This window comes from Chinchilla lanigera, unplaced genomic scaffold, assembly GCF_000276665.1.
Source record: "Chinchilla lanigera isolate Chin_1 unplaced genomic scaffold, ChiLan1.0 scaffold00030, whole genome shotgun sequence".
In the NCBI taxonomy this organism is placed as follows: domain Eukaryota; kingdom Metazoa; phylum Chordata; class Mammalia; order Rodentia; family Chinchillidae; genus Chinchilla; species Chinchilla lanigera.
In genome coordinates, this window is record NW_004955431.1 from 15,458,356 (window position 1) to 15,480,617 (window position 22,262).

A 22,262-nucleotide genomic window follows, 5' to 3' on the forward strand; every position below is an offset into this window, starting at 1 on the left:
AACTTCTGTTTGTGGCTTGTGCGACTAGGTGGATGGTCATATTTTCATCCACACTGTCTTTGAACACAGCCATAAAATTGTGGGCTATTCTTAGTAATTCTGACTTCCACTGGGTTATTTTCAGCAGCAGAGCTTGCCTATTTATTTATTTATTTATTCATTTTTGAGATGGGGTCTTGCTACGTAGCTCAGGTTGGCCTAGAACTCATGGCGATCCACTTGCCTCAGCCTCCCGAATGCTGGAATTGCAGGTGTGTACCACCACACCCTGTGTGACAGTGGAGCTTATTTAATTGCCATGTCTTCTCATTTCCAATAAAATTCTATCCTATAACCAGCAAAAACAGGTTCTAATGTAGAATAAGGACTCTAAGACGAGACTATTTGGGGGTCACTTATTTGCTGTCAAATCGTGACAACCTACTCAAGAATGGAGGGCCATGAGAGCAAGTGCCTGGGCAAGGGCTGCACCATGCTGGTCTCAGCAAAGCGGTCAGTGTACATCCGGTTTAGCTACATCACCAGGCACAAACCCCTAGCTCATGAAACACTTAATACTATTTTTGCATGGAACAAATACAAACGGGGCAAAGGGATGTGACCAGGTATTTAAACCAGGCACCATTCCGGCTTATGCATTTAGGGAAAAGAAATAGGAAACAAAAATATTCAATTGCATTTTTCTCAAATTTGGGTAAACTTTGAGGGAAGCTGTTTTCTAAGGTGAAAGCCTTTTTCTTCCAGTTAAGATGAAAGCAGAGATTAATTACAAAGAACCTGGATAAGCTAAAAATCTACTATAATGTTTATGAAAAAGTAAGGGAATTCATGTAGGAAGTAAACTGTAGTGGGGACTGAAGCAATGATTTAAGCTTCTTTTATATTTCTGAGCAGTGCAATGTCCAAGTGAAGAACACATTTGCATCTTACACCAAAGACAGAATTCTCAAAGATGCCCCGGTGAGCAGGTATAATGATTATGCCACAAATGTACCAGTGTATTGTGCATTGCTGCCCTGTAGATCTTTTCTTCAAATATAGTGTTCTGTGTAATGTTCTCTTCCCAAAAGCAAACAATTTCTAATATTGGATTCTTGAGTGTATCATTAAGCCCCTCCAAACACAAATACATTTCCTATGCATTAGAAGCAATGGCCCATACAGCTACTTATCTGTGACCGGGGATACCAGCAAATACGGGATCTAAGACGTGACACTGAAGTAACTATCCCTGAATGCTGAGTAAGGGAAGGGACATTTTACGCAGGCTCCTAACTGAATGTTTGGTTAAGCTACAACCACACTGAACTGCTAGGGCAAAGGTGTCTCTCGGCACTTTGTGGTGTACTTGGAACCCCACGGCTGGAGGATTAGAAGTTGTTTGTTCACCCTATGCAAAACACGACGTGTAAAGGAAGTTCAACAGCAGCTGAAAGATGACTCGGAATTTGTAACCGCCTGGTTATGCTTGATGAGCCCTATGTGTTTATAATCTTTCCGAGCCAAATGCAAAGGTCCATTAATCATCTGCCTGCAACATTCCTGCTTATTGTGCTGTTTGTCACCACAGAACCTAAACAAAAGTGAACTTTTCCTTCCCAAGTTTTTCCTGAGATTGAAAGAGCCGCTGCCTAAGCCTTTGTAAAAGACCACAGCCAATGTGAGCTTCCCGCAGCTGGTGCCTGGGTTGTAATCACAGGAGTGTAACCTGGCGGTTGTATCACATGGCCACAGAAACTGCCGGAGCTCCAACGTCCTTCCTGCCACGAGCCCTTCTGCAGCTCAAGGCACGCGTGCTCCCTCTGTGGTCACCGTTGTTATAGGAATGATCCTCTGACAGTCTCAGGGCAACAGAGAGACGCGCATTGACAACAGCGAGTCAAAACCTGGAACTCCAAGACCTCCACTGCCATCGTGTCATTGTCCTGCCCATGGAGTATCTTGTCAGGTGTTTACTGGCAAGATTTGTGTCTGTCTGCTTGTTTGGTTTTGTAAAAAGAGCTTTTTAAATATCCGAGACATTTCCTACCTTTGAGTTAGCCTGGAGCACATTTCCAGCTATAATTATGGGCAGCGTCTCCACAAGGGTGCAGAGTGTCCCATCCAGGTCACAATCTGCAAGCACACGCCAGTGGTGGCTTCAGAGGAAGGCTGGGCTTACGACGAGAAGCATTTCCTGAGCTCTGAACATATGTGCTCCTTGGAAACAGAGACCGAGGTTTATGGGTGAAGGTGTGTGGTGTGCGCACGGACTTTGTAGTTGGGGGGGGTGCGTGGTGAAGGTGTTCTGAGCTGGGCTGGCTTTCCTCTCCCTCCAGCCTCAATTTTTTTACCTGTGAAGTGTTTCTCTTCCTGAGGAGGGCGTAAGGAGCTGAGGAGCTAATGTACAGAAGAAACGATGCTAATCCTCGTTCGGCCCTTGCTACATCCCTCATTAAAACTCACATGTATGCCTCAGAGCATAAAGAAAGGACGGACGTTGTTATCTCCATCTCTCAGGCAGGAAGGAGAGATACAGAAGGGTTAGACATGTGCCCAAGCTCCACATTTCCTAAGTGGCACAGCTGGCATTTGAACCTATTTCTGTCTATAGAGCTGTGTCCTTAATCATGATGACAGATTGCCGTCAACAAGGCAGTCTGTAGGAGGCGTGCATCTATGAAGGACTCCGTAAACACCCGAAGGGTACAGAGTAGACTGGCTGATTCCTCACCTCTGCTGGCTATGCCAAGAGGCGTGGGTGACCCTTTAAGGGCCTAGCAGTATAATTATACTTCAGTATCTGTGGAATCTGGGGAGCATCGGTTCCAGGAACCTTGTGGATACCAAAATCCACGGATGCTCAAGGCCCTGGTATAAAATGGCTAGGATTTGCATGGAACCCGCATATACCCTTCTGTAGACTTTATATCATCTCTAGGGGCTGGGGATTTAGCTCAGCGGCAAAGCGCCTGCCTGGCAAGCGCAAGGTCGTGAGTTCGGTTCCCAGTACCGGAAAAAAACCAAAAAAAAAAAAAAACAAAAAAAGTTTAAAAAAAATATCATCTCTAGATGACTTATAATGCCTTTTATTATGTAAATGCTATGGCAGCACTGGTTAAACTGTATTTTTAGGGGGATAATAATAAAAAAATATGCACATGTTCAGTAGATATGCAGGCCTTTTTCCTGAATACTTTTAATCTGTGGCTGGTCAAATTCACAGCCGTGGAACTGGTGGATATGAAGGGCCAACTCTACTGTCTACTCATCAAAGTCTCAGTCCTTCTCTGTTGTCACAAGAGATTGGGGCAACTAAAAGTCTGGGAGGGTATCAAGCCAAGAGTCGGCATGCGGACGGTAAGATGCCTCCAGCTTGCTGCTAAGTTGGGCAAAGCCAGTGTTGGGTACTTTGGGCCATGTGGGGAGCCTCCTGTGGGAACAGAACGGCAGGGCTGTGGCAGGAAGGGGACCCTAGGCCTGTACATGTGCACCTGGAGAGGGGGATGGGAGACTGGTGACTTCCAGTCTTGGGGAAGAGAATTGGTAGATGGTTGGTTCTATCTGTGTCTCAGGTACATTCACATTTGGAGTCTTGATTAGAAGGCAAAGTGATTCTCTAGCCCCTGACCCTCTGTTTTAGAGAATATAGTGATGTTTTAACAGTAGACCACTGCCCATAAGCTGAGACATTGTGTATATGTTTGTGGATGCCAATGATTGCTGGCTTTTCCCCTCAGAAGGGTATTAAATGTTCCCAACACAAGCCAGTGGGAGTTGTCTAGGGTAACAGATATCCCAATCTCCAGTTCTGATCACTGCACGTCATATACATGTACTGAAATGTCACACTGTTCCCCTTAAATGTGTATTCTTATGTCTCAGTAAAAAATAAATTACGGGAGGGGGATCTGGGATGGGGTCAGAGATGATGAGGTCGGTGTGGAGCTGTTAAGTTTGAAGATTCTGCTGGGTATTTAGGTAGAAGGTGTGGGAGGCAGTTTCAGAGGCTATGGTGAACATGAGCCGCACCTAGTGGGTTGCTGGAGCCTTGGGGGTGCAATGGGCCTAGTGAGAAGAGTGTTTGGGGGGCCAGGCTGCTGCCACAGAGAGGGTACTTGGCAGGGCTGCAGCCCGAGCCTGGGGTGGCTCAGCTCCAGACCTCTGTTGCCAAGTGGCACAAGGCTTCTGGTTCTGACTGAACTCCAGTGGGCAGAGATGCTGCACAGCTAGACTGGCATTGCAGAGGGACCACAGAGGGCCTCTTTCGCAGACCTGGAACGTTGTTGTATCCCAGTGCTGACTCTACTGCAGAGCTGGGGAGGAGAACGGGGTTTGGGGAAGAGACAGCAGTCACAACCGCTTGCAAGCCACAGGACCTTGCTTATAAAATGAAGATTTAGGCTGTTGTCAAAGTACCCTGAAAGGTCCTGTTCACGGGGGCACGGGCAGTTGTTTCCAAGTGGTGAATGGCTGGAAATCACCTGTGAGGCCTTTCCAAATCATAAGCGCCTCCCTCCTTGCATGGCCTGGGATATAGTCTCACAAGCCATGGGCTTGGGTCAAGCCTAGGAGTTGTTCCCTGGGGAGGCTGCACTGGGGCACCACTTGGAAAAGCCAAAATGATTCTGATATATTCTCATTGGGTGGAGAAGCACTGCTAATGGGACTCAAGGTCTGGGAGCCTCCTTTATCTTCGGTCCTCCTACGTTGAAACATTTTCCACCAGCATTTCAAAGAACCCTTTACCAGCCTACAGCAGTGCAATCCACCATGTAGAATTTCTGCATTCTTACTCACCACACAGTTAAATAATTGTATAATTATCACCCAGTCGCATGCTGCCTTAGGAAGGCAAGTGAGGCACCCAAATCTGTGGTGCCCTTTGGAAAACACCATGAAATATTGAGGTGCTCATGTCTATTAAATGATCTCAGTACAATTTTATGGGCAGAAAGTATGACTCTGTAATCTATGTACGCCATTTAAAATTACCACCAGCTGCCTATGTGAAAAAAATCAGGCTGTCATACCAAGCCTAATTGATTATTTCTGTGTTTTTCTGCTAATATTTGTTAGCTACCCTCATTTACCGTGGCAGACAACTGGAACAGGTGCCAAAGTTCTAAGGAAAATTTAAGAAAAAATTGACAATGAAATTTACTGAGGTTGAGATGCCTTTAGGACGCTCATTTAAAGCTGGTATTAACTGCAGTGATTTAATTTTACCTGTGGGGCCTCTATGTCCAGGTTGTGAAATCTTATGAAACAAGTTCAGAGGCGTAGTGGGAGAACTACTGTCTTAAAGGATCACATTTCAATGGGTGAACAGCAGCTCTGATTATATACAGTTTTGCATCTCTTAAAAAACGGGGTTTGTTCTGAGACATGTGTCATTGGGAGATCTTGTCCTTGCGCAAGTACCATAGTGTGTACTTACACTAACTTAGATGGTATAGCTCTCTACACTTGTAGGCTCCGTGGTCTAGACTATTGCGCCTAGTCTACCAGCTGTACAGCATGCTACTGTACTGTATATTGGACTACTATATATTGTACTACTATACTGCAGTCAGGGTTTGCAAGGGAATAGATTTAATACAGGACACATAATTTATAGGACTATTTTATAATATTTACCCAACTCAAATGCAGAAGAGTGCCAGAGACCTGTCCACACACTAGAGGCCTAAAAATCCAGTTGAGGGCCTGGATCCCATGGCAATGCTCTACACAAGTCCAGCTGAAGACCTAGAGCCCACAGCAATGTCTCATGCAAGTCTGTATCAAGACCTGTGCAGGGAAGGCCCAAAGGTCAGTGGTGGGACCTAGAAAATCTGCACCAGTGGGATGAAATATCTGTGCCAGCAGGCTGAGGGGTCTGCACTGGAGCCAGGAAGTGACACTCCAGGTAAGGACTAGAGCTCCCCCAAGGAGAACCACAGCCATCCTCAGTGACAGTGAGGACCTGAGCTCCTCTGATGATGAGAACAGCTGAGTTCATATCAGGAAAACCAGTGTGACAAGCTCCTCCAGGAGAATCAACAGCACAGCATCTTCCCCTCCAGTTTGCTTTTTATGTTGTTGGCAACAATGCTCAGGTGGGCCTTCTGCACCCAGCACCATGCTGATTCAGTTGAGCTGGGTGTTACAAGTTGACCACTAGTTCATCCACCACAGAAGCAGTTGTAACATGATGGTATTTGTGTATCTAAGCATATCTAAATATAGAAAAGGTACAGTAAAAGTACTAAGTGATGGGACCTTTTCAGCTCTATTATAATGTTTGGAACCACTGTGTATATGTGGTCCATTACTGACCAGAACATCTTTGTGCAGCTAACTCCTGATGCAAGTTTGGGGTGGGCTTTATGGTTGATGGGGGTTCAGTCAAAATGAGTGGCTCCTGTCCTGTGTTCTAGCTCTGGAGATTTGGTCACTGGCTTTTTCTACCCTAGAATCTTCTCCCCCAACTAACACATCAAGACGCATTCATTCTGGGCCCAGCTTGCAGTCTGCTTGCTAAAGTCATTGTCAGGGCTGGAAGGATGTCTGCAGGCCCCTTCAGTGCTACCACTATCCCAGAGTCCCACAGGGAGCTCCCGTTCTGCTGGGAGCACCTTCAAGGTCGGGAACTCACTACTTCCCAGACAAAACACTTTCATAAACACTTTCCATTCTCACTGTCTAACACCACCCATCTCTCCCTTTCTGCCTCATTTCTGCTGTTAGCACTCTCCCTTGCACTATGGTTATTTGGGTATATGACAGAGTCACACTGCGCTGAGGGTTCAGGTTTTAGAATCATCTGAGTTAGACTCCAAGCTCTGTGTTTATCTTCATCATGTACCAGCTCTGGGACCCTGGTAACTCACTCACCCGTGCCTCAGGTGTCACTCATCCGGAATGGGACAGCATTAGAATCTAGGATTATTCTGAGCCTGGAGTAGTGGAAGGACTGCTGGACATGTGGAAAGCTGTCAGTGCGCCTTAGATACTATCATTATCCCCTGTCCTACTCTGCAGCTCTCTGAGGGGCAGGATCTCTTCTTGGATGAGGGGAGGGATCTCTTCTTGGATAGCTTTGGAGCTCTTTGTAACAGCCACAAGGCAATGTTCTTGTCTGAGCAATTTAATGAACACCTGACATGAAAACAAGACAGGAAGCTTGGATACTCATGTAAGTATCTACGTTCATCAGAAGGTGTAAAAATGTAAAGGCAAAGCTCCTGAAAAGAAAAAAGAAAAAGAAAAAGATGGGCAGAGCAGAAAATGAAACCAGAGCAGAAGGCCAAGCGCAAGGATGCACTGGGATTGGCAGTGGAGGAGCGGTGGGGACTCCGGCCCGGTGGGGGAGGGGGAGCGAAGGCGCACAGGCGTGATAAATGGGAGCTCCCTGAGAAGGTGAAGAAGAACAGCCAGGTGCAGCAATACCAGCGGAGCAAGGAGCTCGCTGCTAGGCTGGCCCGGCGCAGGCGCATGGATAAAAAGGGCCTGCACTTCTTCCACTGCGCAAATCGTGTTTTTCCATTCATCTTTTCTCCCACTCTCCTGGCCTCTTGGATGAGGACTGTGGGTGCCGAGCTGCAGCCCTCGGTATCTATGAATGAGGACGCTTGCTCCTGGCTTCCGCACTGTTTTTGCTGGAGCCTCTTCCTGCCCTTCCTGTCCTTTCTGTCCGGCTCTGAATGCTCATCTGGGAGCAGAAAATGAGCGCGTTCTTCTGCTTTTCTGCAATTAGACCTCTAAAGGCCAAACAACGCAAACACAAACCAAACAAAAAAGCAAGCGAGCTGAAGCTTAGAAACGTCCCCCAATTTAGCTAATTACAGAAGCCGGAAAAGAAAGGTGGCGGCTGGCAAACTCTGGCTCTCTGAATCAAGACTTCTGGGAATCCATCTCTGTCTGCCTTATGTAAATTCTACACCTCAAACCTACCTTGAAAGTGTGTTTGAAGATTTCATCCTGGGAAAAGAATCCCTGCTGACTGAGCATCAGTCCACCTTCTGGAGAGAGCGCTGCTCTGGGAAAGCTGGAGGGATCAGGGATAGGCACAACCGGCCACCTGCATCCTTAGTGCGCTTAGCAGCAGCCAGCTCCCGCCATCCTCCGCGCCACATGCGGGAAACAGCGCGCTCCATAAATTAAAGACTGTAAGTGTTGGATGAACAGCGGGGGCGTGGTAAAGGCGACTGCCAAATCTGCGGTCAGTGACGCCATGGAAAGCTGCAAACGCTACACATCAGGACGTTTTCCTCTTCCTGGAGAAGGAGCTGCTAAACATTTACCAGCGGCCTCTGCATATAAACAAAGTCCAAGAGGAGCCGGCCAGCTTGCGGGCTGAACACAGAGCGTAGCGCAGGACCCGGCAGATGCACAGATAAGGTGACGTGTGCTGTGTGTTCCTTCCTTGCGGAGCCCGGCAGCACAGTTGCCTATGGTGACGTCGGTGGCAGTGAGAGAACGGGTTTTGACTTTTCTGTGACTTTCCTTCCTCCTAAAGCGGGGGCCTCCAGTTGCAAAGCCTTAGTTAACAGATTACAAAGGCTAATGGGATGAAAAGTGCACAGAATGGGATTTTCTGATTGGAAATTCATGGTGCTCCTGTAACTAGTTGCCCCCGGCCCCCGGTGGCAGTTGGAGATAGGCAGGAATGTTCTGGATGTGTGAGACTGAGTTTTACTGATCTTATCCCAAAGCTGGATTCCGGCCCTTCTCTTTTCAACCTTAAAACAAGTTTTTCTTCAGTAACTCACACAGAGCCGCGCTGCTGAGGTGGGGAGCGGCGAGTTTCCCCTCGTACAGGGCTTTTGTGTGTCTCGGGCGTTGCTCTCCCATACCTCCCAAACGCAAGCTTTGAGGTCCACTTGACATCTAGCGTGCTTTTTTTTAGCTGAAAGATTATGGCCTGACATCCTGAAGTACTTTCAGTGTCTCTAGATTCTGGGCAGGTGAGACCCCTGGTGCTCACTTTGCTAATTCCAAAGACAACAGCACGGTTTAAGAGAAAAGGAATGGAATTGGGATTGCAGAAATTTGAAGTCAGAAGATTGAGGTTCACGGGACCGGGCATACAGCTCTGTGGTGGAGTGCATGCTTAGCATGCGTAAGGCCCTGAGTTCAGTCTCTAGCACATGAGAGGAAAAGGAGAGGAAAAGGGGGAGGAAAAGGAGGAAAAGGAGGAGGAGGGAGAGGTGACAGTGACAACTCAGGTTCAAAGCAAACCTAATCCCCAGTGTAGAAGTTGGAAGGTGGTTGAAGACGTACCAAAAAGGGCCCAGGAGACTTTCTGGGTGATGGAATGGATTTACCCTCTTGGGGTGATAGTTATACGCATGCATACAGGTTGATCATCACTAGTCTGAAAATCTAAAATCAGAAATGTTCCGAAAGCTGAAACTTTTTGAGTGGCCACGTGACAGCTCAAGAAGAAAACTCCACACCTGATCTCATGGAATAGGATGCAGTCAAAATACAGACAGGCTAAGAATACTGTATAAAATTATCTTCAGGCCATGTGCATAAAGTACATATGAAATATAGGTGGATTTTGTGCTTTGACTTGGGTCCCATTCGGGAAGGTGAGGGATCTTGAGTGCTAACTTCGTCAGTACATTAATCCATTGATGGGATTACAGCTGAATGGGCTGTGGGACCTGGAACCCTAACAGCTGGATGAAGCAGGACAGTGGGGATGTGCCCTGGAAGGGCGTAGCCTGTCCCCAGCCCCATCATCCTCCTTTCTCTGGCTCTTTCTCTCGCTCTGTGTTTTCTCCTAATGGCTCTGCGCCATTGGGTGAGCAGCTTGGCTCTGCCAAGCCCTTCTGCCACGATGTTCTGTCGTGGAGCCAGCACCCCATTGACTGAAACCTCCCCCACTATGAGCCCAAATAAACGTTTCTTGTTTTGTAATGTCAGGTGTCTTGTCGCAGTAAATGATAAAAGCCTAACAAGTGGCTGCCTACTATCATGACTCTTTCTATCCAGCCGCCCACTGGAGCAGTTTATTGAGCTGGTATCTGTGGGATCTGGCTTGCAACTTCCCGTGGAGATTGGTGTTTATGTATCTATTTTAAGGAGACTCTAGAGATCTCAAAATGCGGCACAAAAGCAAATAGAATATGGATTTTCCAGAGAGGGGAGGGATGGCTGGAAGGGAACAGCTGGAGAGAGAACTATCAATCTAGCTCTGCAGCAGGGCCAGACGGGTGCCGGGAGGGAGTCGCTAAATGCCTGGGAGAAAATCGTGACCAGTAAAAGCATGTGAGTTTAAAAAAAAAAAAAATTTCACTTCTTGCCAAACAAACTGGGTCACATTTGCAATGGAGTTAGTCACTGAGCAGAGCCGGGAAGGCAGTTTCAGGGCAGAAAGCGAAAGGTTTGGGAAGTGCTGTGACTCAGCTGGGAGAAGCAAAGGCCACTTGGCCTCCTGATAGTTCAGACTTTTATGTGGCTCCTGCCCGCGTCTGGTGGCATTTGGGGTTTGAACTTGATCTTTACTCCTACAGGCAATCGCAAACCACCTTTCCACTGCAATTGGGAGCATAGCACAGTTTTCAAAAGGAAAACCTCAGGGAGAAGCCAAATTAAACTGAGCTGGAGAAAGTAGAAAGGTCCTTCTGGAGTTCACACTTGGAATTTAAGGGGGTGGTGACAATGGCCTGGATCCAGCCAAGCTCCTGAGTGAATGTGCCACAAAGACCTTCCAACTCAGAAACCTTTAATGTCGGAGCAAATTTCTTTGGCAACAAGATCCTACAAGATGATTGAATGGTGTTGAAATCAAATTTTAGATGGCTAAGCTCTAAAATAAAGTTAAAATAGGGCAAGATTTAACAGAAAGAAATAATCTACAATAAAAATCTTATGTGAGAAATCTTTTTTTTGTCTTTTTTTTTTTTTTTTTTTGTCTCTTTTTGAGATAAGATCTTGCTATGCAGTTCAGGCTGGCCTTGAGCTCACTTTGCAGCCCAGGCTGGCCCTGAACTCGCAATGATCCTCCTGCCTCAGCCTCCCGAGTGTTAGGATTACAGGCGTGCACCATCACACCCGGCGAGAAATCTTGATTTTATATTCATTATAAAAATTTGCTGCTTTCTTCTAGATATTTCTGCCAAGGAATGTGCTATGTTGGAAGAGAAAAGCAAATGTAACTCTAGAGACTACGACTATAAAAAGCTGCTTTAAATGATAGAAATCAGTCAAGGTGCTGTTAATGATTAAAGTTATAAAATTAGGATTTTTACTGCTCTATCAGGGTGAGAAAAAAAATCTCCAGCAAAAGCAACATCTAAAATTATCTGAATATTATTTCCATGATTTCACATGTGTGTACGTCTTTTCTCTGGGCTGTCAGATTGTTTATGTTCTTGAGTCCCTTCCCTAAAAGCTGATCCTACTGGAGCAAGGGAGTGGGTGTGGGGAGGAGGGTGGGATTAGTCACAATGAGAAGGCAGAGATATCTTTCCTTATATCTCTGGATCTGAAATAGGCCACCACGATGTGCTAGTGTGAACCCGCTGTGTGCATCGGTCTATGATGCCAATACCCAGGGTGCTGAATGAAGTCTGCGTAGAAAGAGACTTCCCACCACAACCCAAGTCTGCCACTCCCTGAATAGCCTGAACCTTAATCTGGCCCATCTGTTGCCCCCACACCCACCCCTGCCTCAAAACTCAGTTTCTAGCTCTGCTATTCTGTTTTTTTTTTTTTTTTGTCTTTTTGAGATAGGGTCTCGCTCTGCAGGCTGGCCTTGAGCTTATACTGTAGCCCAAGCTGGTCTTGACCTCGAAACGATCCTCCTGCCTCAGCCTCCCGAGTGCTGAGATTACAGGCCACCACGCCCGGCCTACTCTGTTAATGAGCATTTAAATGAGGTCTGAGCCCGGGTCTTTTGCAGCCAGCCCCTGGCACATGGTTCCTCGCCTTCCTTGCCCTCCAGGTCTTTAGGAACAGGTAAAGGTGCAACCTGTCTCCTAAGGGTCAAACAGGCTGTGAGTCCTAACGTGGTTGATGCTTCCTGATATTTCCTTGGCTTCAGGGTCAACGAACTTGAGTTTGATCTCAGCTCCACCACTTCCTGGCCAGTTAGGTAACCTCGGTGGACACTGATTGCTTTGTTGGGTGGTGCAGAGTAAGCAGTCACTGCACACAGGCCATGGGTTCTGTGGTTACCGTCCTCGCAGTGGAGGAGGCAAAGAGAACCAAAGCTCCTCTGAATAAGGAGCACAGAAAAATAGGCAGGTGATAGGGCTGGGGATGTAGCTCAGTGGCATGAGAGCTTGCCTGGCAAGCTTGAGGTCATGAGTTCAATTCCCAGTACCAAAAAAAAAAGAAAAAGAAAAATAGGCAGGTGTTTGCATCCTACTTTCCTTAGCCAAGATTAGGCTGAGTTCTGGGCAGCACCCTTCCAGAGGCCACTGCCCGGCTGAGGCAGGCGTGTAAAGCCAGCACTAAGGCAGCGCACATCTGGAAAGCGTGACATAAAGAATGGTCAGAAGCATTGAGGAGACTGAGCCCCAAGGAGAGAGGAGCGACTTGGCGTCTAATGGCTGCGCTCAGATGCATAATGCCTGGTGTGGAGAAGCAAATTTTATGTCCAAGAAAAAACTAAAATCAAGAAAAAGACTTAAAGGGGGGAAGTCTCTGCCTATTATATCTGAGAAGGGTTCTTCCAAGAAATGAGATGAGTTTGACTTGTAAAGAAGGGAGCTCCCCATTCCGGAGAAAGCTCCAGGGGCCAGTCACCTCCGGCAGTAAGGACACTCCTAGCAGGGGCTCACAGCACCTGTGTGCCACGGCCCTGCTGACCTACTGGATATCGATGGCCAGAAGCAGCACTCTCTGTGTGGCCTCATCTGCCCGGGGCACTTTTCCATGTATGGAGTTCCAGATGGGGGCCATGTCAGTGATGACAAAAAGGAGAAGATCTCCCTATGTACCCTCTGGACCACCTACCTGGCTCTGTGTGATGCAGGCAGACCACGGAAGGTCCCTTTACATTACAGCAGTGCCTCACACAGTGGCTACGTTGGGCACGTGTCACACTGACCCACATCCTTCCTGCCCCTTCCAGACAGTCACACCAACATCTTTCTTTACTGTCATGCAATATTGAACAGATAGATGCTGAATCTCTAGGGCTATCCTTTCTGTTAGAAAGCTAGAGCATACATAGTTCAGAACAACATGTTTATATGTGAGAAACAGATAAAAGTCTGTCAATTAAAAACTAAACAAAAAATTTAAAAAAAAAAAAAAGCTAGAATAACAGAGCCGGAAGGGGATTTTTGTGCTTTTGTGACTGGTAAATTTACAGCGTTTGGCTATGCTCAAGGCATTCCTGCCAAGTTGGTTTATAGCTTGCTCTTGATTCCCTATAAAAATGCACAGTGCCCTAAAGTAGGTTATAGCACTTTGGGCAGTTTTGTTTGCTAAAATTCTTTTTTGCTTTAGAGTAAAATCTACCCACTCTTTGGCTGTATAGATCAAAATTTAAAATACACATTCCGGTAGCTATACCTCTAACAATTTATTCTGCAGATCCAGTCCCCATGGGCTCAAAGACACATGTGCAGAGATATTCACTGCAGTCAAGGGCTGGAAATAATTTAAATGTCTAACGAAGGAACTGACACTTCTGTCTTACGGAATGCCAGGTGGCTTTTTAAACACTTCAACCGCTTTCATGCACTAACACAGAAAGACCTTAAATTCATATTGGTTTGTGAGGAAAAAATTAGTGGCTCAATAGTATGTGCAGAATAATTCCATTTAGTGATAGAAAACAAGGATGCATGTGAATATATGTCTAGATTTTACCTGGAAAGATACAGGTAACTGGTTGCCTGTAGTGAGGGAAATTGTGGGCCTAATGGAAGGGTTGAAGGTAGGAGAGAGAGAAAGATGTGTGTGTGTGTGTACACATGTAGATATCCTTCTGATTTAAATTTTTTACCCCGCACATGCACTACTATCAAAATTTCTTTAAAATCTACTCTCTTAGCCCAAGGTTCCATTGCCAGAGCTTCTAAATAAATGAATCTGTCCTCTTAAATCTAGCACAGGACCTGCCTGGTTCTACCTCTTAAAGCTGCACACCTCTCCTTTTGCTATAGCAGCATGCATTTGAAAACTGGTTCCTTGGGCCCCTTAACCTGCCTCTCCTCCAGCTTAGCCAAGCCTGGTTCTTTATTGGCTCTTCCTCTCCTGGCCATCTGGTCTCTCGCCCCCGCAGACCCGGATGTGGGTGGTGCTGCAGCAGGCCTGAGGGTGTCCTCAGCAAAATGAACCCCAGAGGCGCGGGACAGAGCGAGGGAGTCCCGCCTAGGCAGCCCTGCCCAGGGAGGCCCGGTCCCAGCAGAAGCGGTGGCGCAGTGGTGCTGTGTGCGTGGAGAGGGTGCATCTGGCGTGAAGAGAGGCTGGGAAGGGAGCAGGCAGAGGTTGCAAAGCCGTAAAGCACCTCGATTTTATTATATGTGTGTCTGCTAAGCACAGTCTGGTTTGCTAGAGTAAAAGAGGACATCTGAATTCCTTACATTTGTGGGGCTACTCCATAAATTTTATTTTATTTTACTTTACTTTCATATTGGTACCAGGGCCTGTACACTGTGCTACATCTCCAGTCCTTCTTATTTTTTAAATTTTTACTTTTTAATTTTTTTTTTTTATCTTTTTGAGAGAGGGTCTCGCTATGCAGTTCAGGCTGGCCTTGAGCTCACTTTGTAGCCCAGGCTGGCCTCGAAAGGATTCTCTTGCCTCAGCCTCTGGAGTGCTGGGATTAGAGGCATGTACCACCACACCCACCTTTCCAGCCCTTTTAAAAAAGTTTTTATTTTTTATTTGAAGACAGGGTGTTGCTAAATTGCGGAGTTACCTAGGCTGGGCTTGCATTTGTGATCCTCCTGCCTCAGCTTCTGAACGTGATGAGATTATAGGTGTGTGCCACCATGCCTGGTTTATTCAATGCTTTTTTAGCCATTTCACAAGCTGGATGAAATTCGCCATTCACCACAACCCAGTGGGTCGGTGAGGTACTACTTGTCTTATTTCAGGAGATGGCCTTGACAACAGACACCAAGGATTTAGTCTGGTCTCCTGAGTCCGTTCTGGGCCCTTTCGACTACGAAGCCTGCTGGTCGATTTCTCATAAAGACAAACAAGCAAAAGCAAACAAAATCAAACCCTCAAAAGACCATTTGCCAAAATTTCCCAAGTCTTATAATTTGGAAACACCAGGAAATATTTCTATACAGTTGGAATGATTGTCCCAATCACAGTGCACGTCCCGGCCGGCCCTGTGCCACAAAGCCCTCACTGGTCCCAGGTGCAGGAGCTGGGTGTGTGGACCGGTTCCGGATTCCCCTGGGGCCACACCACGGCAGCCTCCCCGAAGGGTAACAGACCCACCAAGCTTCCCACTGTGGGGAAGCCGAAGTCCCTTCCCAGGCCTCGCCCCAGCAGCCCAGAGTAATCTTAGCACCTACCGGGGCCCATATATTGAGGATGTCTCTCCCCGACGACCAAAGTGGCAGCTGACAGGCGGGAACGGCAGAGGCTGAGGCCCTCCGGCAGCCAGAGGAACCTGGGCATCCAGGTGCCGCCAAGGGACCCGCAAGTACCCGTATCCAGCCCCAAGCCCGGGCTGCCCTGCATTGGCTCACAAACCCTGGCTACCTCTAGTAACTTTATTTTCCCCTTTTGGGATGCTGCCCCTGCCTGTCCAATTTAAACCCATGTTCATCCGGGTAAACAAGTTCGGGAAGCGGAAGAGCACCTAGAAACGTTTCCTTGGAGTCGGGGAGGAAGGAAAGGGCTCCTCGTCTTGCACACAGGGGAAGACATTTCACTAGGGAGACTGTCTCTCGCGGGTGTCATGAACGCGCCAGCGCGGGCCGGGGAGTAAAGCAGAAGGGGAGCGGGAGCTGGAGTGGTGTCTGCAGGAAGTGGGGACCGCTTGCGGGGGGTGATGTTTAAAATCGTGAGCAGGCGGGCCTGGCCAATCAGCGCCGTCACCGCGGCCTGGCCAGCTCCTGGAGGCCCCCGGCTGGGCCACGCGTCCCCCCGCCACCCCCGGTGCCCCCGCGTTTCCGCGTGAGTGCGGGGGGCTGGGGACTTCCCTGCAGCTGTGCCGAGCTCGCCGGGAGCAGCCGAGACCTGCTGGCCTGTCGGGGTGCCTCGCGCTTCCTGAAGCTCAACGCCAGGAGCCCCCGCCGCTGCAAACGCGCGCTCCCCGGGGGAGCCGGGCGGCCGCTCTGGGCGCACAGCCTCGCGCGGTTCAGACATCCGAGGAGCCCGCGGGCCTGCTGTACTGGCGCAGCCTTCCCGTCGGTGTCACCCTCGGGACCGGGACGGCGGTGTCAACCTCCTGCGTCGGGAATCCCGGCGCTTGCCCTGGACAGCAGGAGGGGCCTGGGCGTCCAGAACCAGCAGCAGAGGTCCGCGCGGAGGAGGCTCGCGCCTGCCCAGGCCGCCGCCGGCTTCCCCTCTGGGCTTCGGGGCCATCTGCAAAGTGTGCCGCGCGCCCTGCGGTTTCCACTTGCCCCGAAGCCCAGCTTTGTCATCTTCCCAGAGCGAGAAATCAGGCGGCCGCGCGTGCTCAGATGGGAGGCGGAGTGACAAGGGAGGCAACACGCCTGTTGTCACCGAGGCCTGGCTTCCTCCAGCCGCCCTGGGGAGGACTACGGGACCGGTGTGCGCAGCCGGGGCTGGAACCCAGGGCCTGGGGCGCGTGCGCTCTGCCGCCAACGCGCTGGCCGGAGAGCCTGGCCTCTGCGCGCGCATGGAGAGGCCTCAGAGAGTTGTGGACACTGCTGCTCCAGTGCGGTGGAGTCGTTGTTTTTGTACTTGTTCGTGTCATTTTTCCTTTTAATCCGGAAGCAAGGTTTAAAAATTCAGATGTTTGCAAGCCGTATTAGAAAGTCGCGACCTACTGGCTTCTTGTTCAAAAAATCCTCGCCTCTAGTTACTGCTACCCACTAAATCACGGTGATTTTAATTTTACTTTGAGTACTTGCGGCAACAGTCACTGTAAATGAGCAGCTTAAATAGCTGTGTCTTTAGTGTTTTAATTTTAGAAGCATCTCCTGGCTGACTTCTACGGAAGACGGAAGGATAGCTATTTCTTCTCCCTCCAGACTTCCTATACTTTTTCCTATCTTGGATGCTATCGATGATGAGATATACTATTCTTTTCTTGTTTTGAGACAGGGTCGTGCTATGTAGTTCGGGCTGGCCTTGAACTCACTATGGAGCCCAGGCTGGCCTCCAACTCATGGAGATCCTCCTGGCTCAGCCTCCCAAGTGCTGGGTTTACAGACATACATCACCATGATCGGCTTACTATGAACTCTCTGAAGGACTGCAAAAGAAGAAACCTGTTCCCAATTAAACCATGATTTGGTACTTTCTGATCATATTGACCACAAGAGGTATTTTGAATTTCAACATGTTAAAATGGGCAAAACATGCACTTTAGAATGTTATGAATTGTAAGACATCACATCTTCCCATAAAACACAAGTCAGTATCTGCATTCTTTGACTATGTAAATATCATCCACAGAGACCCTTAATTGCATTTCTACTCGTTTACATTTTCCCCTCTCCAGAGTTAATAATTGCATTGACTTTTTAACTGCAGAGTTTTTGTTGTTTATGTGTGTTGCACTCCAAGCTCTCCCAGGTGTAGTGGACACACTCTGTCTGTGGCCTTTCCCTCCCTATGAGGATGTCCTCCTGCAACTCTCACCTTGTTTGAAACTCCAGCTGGTTTCTTTGGTCCACTGGCATCAACACTGCCAGACTTCCCTGCAGCATCACCCTGGGAGCATCTCTCTTTCTCTCCAGGGTTGGAACCCCTGTGTTCTGGAACTTAATTTTTTCCTTGGTTAATTCTTTGTTTGTTTGGAGCACTTCCTGCAGTAGCTTTGTGAGACAGGGTTCATATTTGGAGGCCTCTAAATATCTCTGCTCTATCCTTGCACTTGATCGTTTGTCTGGGTACAGGACTCTACTTTGGAAATGATTTCCCTTCATGTTAGATGCTCCCCTCCAATGCCTGATGATTGACTAGGGTGACTTGTCAACTAGCTTGAACTGACTGCTGGGTGGTTCTGCAGCAACCAGGACGTTTCAGTAAGACATCATTCTCTGTAACTCTTTTCTCTTGGACTGGCCAATTTCCCTAATGATTAATCTTCCATCTTCTGCCTGTGGGGTATAAGCCTCACCGCCAGCATTATAGGAATCAACAGGGGGAAAGGGACCAAGGGATCTTATAATCCAAAGCGCAGCTGTTTAACCCTTATTGCTCATGTGTTACATGCCAACTCTCGGTTGTGTCTGGTGTCTCAAGACCAATTTTTTCCTGCAAAGTTGGGCAGGGACAGTGTCCTGGAATCATAATTGTCTTAGTTACTTTTCTCTGGTTGCTAAGACAAAATACCCGACACCTAAGGTTAAAGGAGGAAAGGTTTATTTAGCTCACAGTTTGTGGAGGTTTCAGTCTATAATTGGCTGGCTCTAAGACAGTTGGCATGGCAGAGGGGCAATAGCCCATGGCAGAGGAAGACACCAAAAACAACAAAATATAAGGCACAGAAAGAGGCGGGAGACAAGACTCTTTCCGTGCCTTATATTGTACGCAGGCTACCTGCTCTAGGACAAGTGTGGCATTCACACGCTTAATCCCAGCATTGGACCATGAATCAATCACAAACTCTAAATTCAGCTACCTCTGAAAAGCCTGCCCACCATGACTGCATGAGGCTTTAGGGGGCATCCAGACACAGACCACAGCAACAGGTGTGCACAGGTGTACTTAGGGATGGGAAGAAATGTCAGGAGTTGCATTGTTCCTTGCACAAATTTTCAACACGTTTGTTTTCAGCACATCTGCACCCGAGGGAACAGATAGCTGTTTTCTCTAAGGTTCTGTGGTACTGCTGCTTTCTTTCCTTCAGGTCTTAGGTTTCAACTTTATCTTCTCTGTTCAATCAGTTGCTTCTCATTCATCTGCTTTTTCTGTTTCCATAATATTGTTAACCTTTTCTGTCTTCTGTTGTCTCCGTTCCTGTTCTCTCCTTGTCCTTTTAAGTCTAAGCAGTGGTGTGCTGGTAAATGTCTGACAAATGGTGCTTGCAGGAAGAGAGGAACCCTGATTTGTAGCAGATCAATTCCTTTGGTGTAAATACTTCCACTGGGATTAATCTCAAGCCACAAAAAAGGACCTCTCTGAGCATGCAGTTTGAAAGAAATGCAAAGTGGCACGCCTTTATATAATATTTCCACAAGTACAGTAGACACAAACAACACATGTAAATAGCCACAGGAGAAAGCATGATTATCACTCTTATGGAATGGTAAGTTGTGAGAATATATTAACTTTGCTTTTGATGTAATTTTTAAAATTACAAACTTATGTAGTTTAGTTTTAAACATGGCTATGTTTCACAACCAGCTGGAAAAATTCTTGAAAATGTAACAGTCAGTTCTCACAAGTCTGTATCAGCTGGCCCTAACATACCAGCAGGTTTCATAATGATTTTATTGTTTTTCTTGATTTTTGTTTGTTTGTTTTTGCAGTACTAGGGAATGTCTCAGGACTTCCCACTGAGCTATATCCCCAGCCCTTTCAAAATTTTTTATTTTGAAACAGGAGTCTTACTAAGTTGCTAAATTGCCTAGACTGTTTGAATTTGCAGTTCTCTTGCCTCAGCAACAGTTTGTAAGAATCTTGAAACCACTGGCAAGGCAATCTGAAGAGTCTCTAGTAAGCCAAGCCCAGAGAAATAGAAATCAATTGTAGAGTACCCATCTAATTTAATGCATTTGACAAGGTATTTATTATATTGTCTGTTGTCTTATTTTAATGAGAGTAAAAAATTATCAGCTTTTGTAGATTCGTGCCCAACCACCTTTATCTCTTTGAGCTGACTTTAGCTTCCAAGGCCCCATCTTTTGCTCAGGTGGTGATGGTGGGGTGTTCCAGCCAGGCAGCCCTTTGATGGGGAGTGACGCAGTCTCCTGGCTGGTCCTGGATGACCTATCTCCCAGTGTTCAGTTCCTTGTATAGGCCCCTCCCGCACAGGGTCAGAGCTGGTCTGTGTGACCAGTGGGCTGCAGCAGAAGAGAGTGAGATCTAATGGGTTTTAAAAGACACGGTTGGTCTCATGAGGAACACTTCCTCTTGGATCTCTCAGACAGTAAGCTAGCTGTCATGTCCTAAGGTCCTGTAGAAAATTTGTAGAGAGGCCCTGAGGCAAGAAACCAAGGCCTCTAGCTAGCCAGCGAGGGCCTGTGTCCACGAGCAGCTAAGCACATGCACTGGGGAGTGGCTAGCTGGCCCAAGGCGAGCCCTCGAGTTCTCATGTGACTGGAGCCCTTGCTGGACTGCAGCCTTGTGAGAGCCCCTGAGCCAGTACCACCCAGCTGAATCACTCCTAGACTTCTGATCCTCAGAGACTCTGAAAGAGGATTTGGGTTTGTTGTGAACAGAGACGGTGGCTGGAGGTAATTTGTTATGCAGCCATAGCTAACCAATACAAAGAGGGGAGATAGTAGTTCTTTCCCACTGTCCACATTCTTTTTTTTTTTTTTTTGTGGTACCAGGGATCGAACTCACGACCTTGTGCTTGCCAGGCAGACGCTTACGCCACTGAACTATATCCCCAGCCCCATGTCCACATTCTTTCAACACGAGGTCCTTGTTACTCTAACAGAGAGAGCTGTCCGTGCCTCTGGGTAGAGAGTTTAGGGCATCCCAACTTTCCTTGCTAGCTGGGGGACTGACATTTTGAGTTAAAAATAGAAGGGGATTTTCTTTGTGATCATTGCTGTAGACTGTTTTGTAGCTGATAGCACATACCCAAGATCAGCAATACAAGGTAGAACTTGTCTTCTTGTCCCATTCTAGTCAGAAGAAACACTTTTGTGCACGTGTAAGCTTTAGAAGTTGGTCTAAATAAGAAAAAATAAATTTCAATTATTTCTCTCTTAAGATAAAAGCAATAATATCAGCGGTGCAAAAAATAAAAAGCCAAAAACCAATAAATGCCATAATTACAGCATCTATATGTAGATATGGTTAAACTGGGACATATCTTTAACTCACTGTACCGCTGTGCACTGTCATGTCTCTATGGAGCTGCAGGGGATTGGTTCCAAGACTCCCACAGACACCAAAATCCAAGGACATCCAGGTTCCTTGTAAAAATGTACAGCATTTGCACATACTGCACAATATCCTCCCATAGCCGCATTTCCAGATGACTTAAAAACCCAATTCAATGTAAATGGTTTGCAAGTACTTGTTATATTATTTAAGAGCTAATGAAGTCAGGTGTGGTGGTGCATGCCTGTTCTCCCAGCACTTGGGAGGCTGAGGCAGGAGGATTGCTGTGATTTTTGAGGCCAGTCTAGGCTACATAGTGAGTTCAAAGTCATCCCAAACTACATTGTGAGACTCTGTCTCAAAAAAACCCAAAATCAACCAAACATACAAACTAATGATGAGAAAAAAAGTCTGCACAGGTTCAATATATGTGTAGTTTTTCTTTTCAAATCTGTGGTTGGCTGAATCTGTGCATGCAGAACCCATGGATATGCAAGGCCAACTGTACATATTTTGTACAAATAGGTAATACAATATGTACGTTTTATGACTTGTTTTTACCTTAAATATATTATGAACCTGTGTTTATTATTAACACATTTTGTCATCTACAATTATAATTTTATTTTTAAATTAAATTAAATTTTTTTTTTGTCTTTTTGAGTCAGGGTCTTGCTATGCAGTTCAAGTTGGCCTTGTGCTCACTGTGTAACCCAGGCTGGCCTTGAACTCACAATGATCCCCCTGCCTCAGCCTCCTGAGGGCTGTGATTACAGGTGTGCACTACCACACCCAGCTCTACAATTATAATTTTAACTGGTTGCATAATATTCTGTTACACAGATGTGTCTTAATTTCTTATGTCATCTGCCTTCTGTTGGATATCAATTTATATCTCCTTTTGCTGTTATATATAATGCTAAATAATACGTTTGTAGCTAAATATTTGTACCACCTGGACTTTCCCTCTCTTGGGGTGACTTATTAAAAGAAAAAATTATTGACTTAAAACAGATATACATTTTTAAAATTTTATTTTATTTTTAATTGATACATAATAATTGTACTACATATACATTTTTAAAGACCTTTTCCCCCTACATATTGCCAAATTGCCTTCCAAAGAGGTTGTACCAGTCTAAACTCATTGAGATTTATTAGTATGTATATTT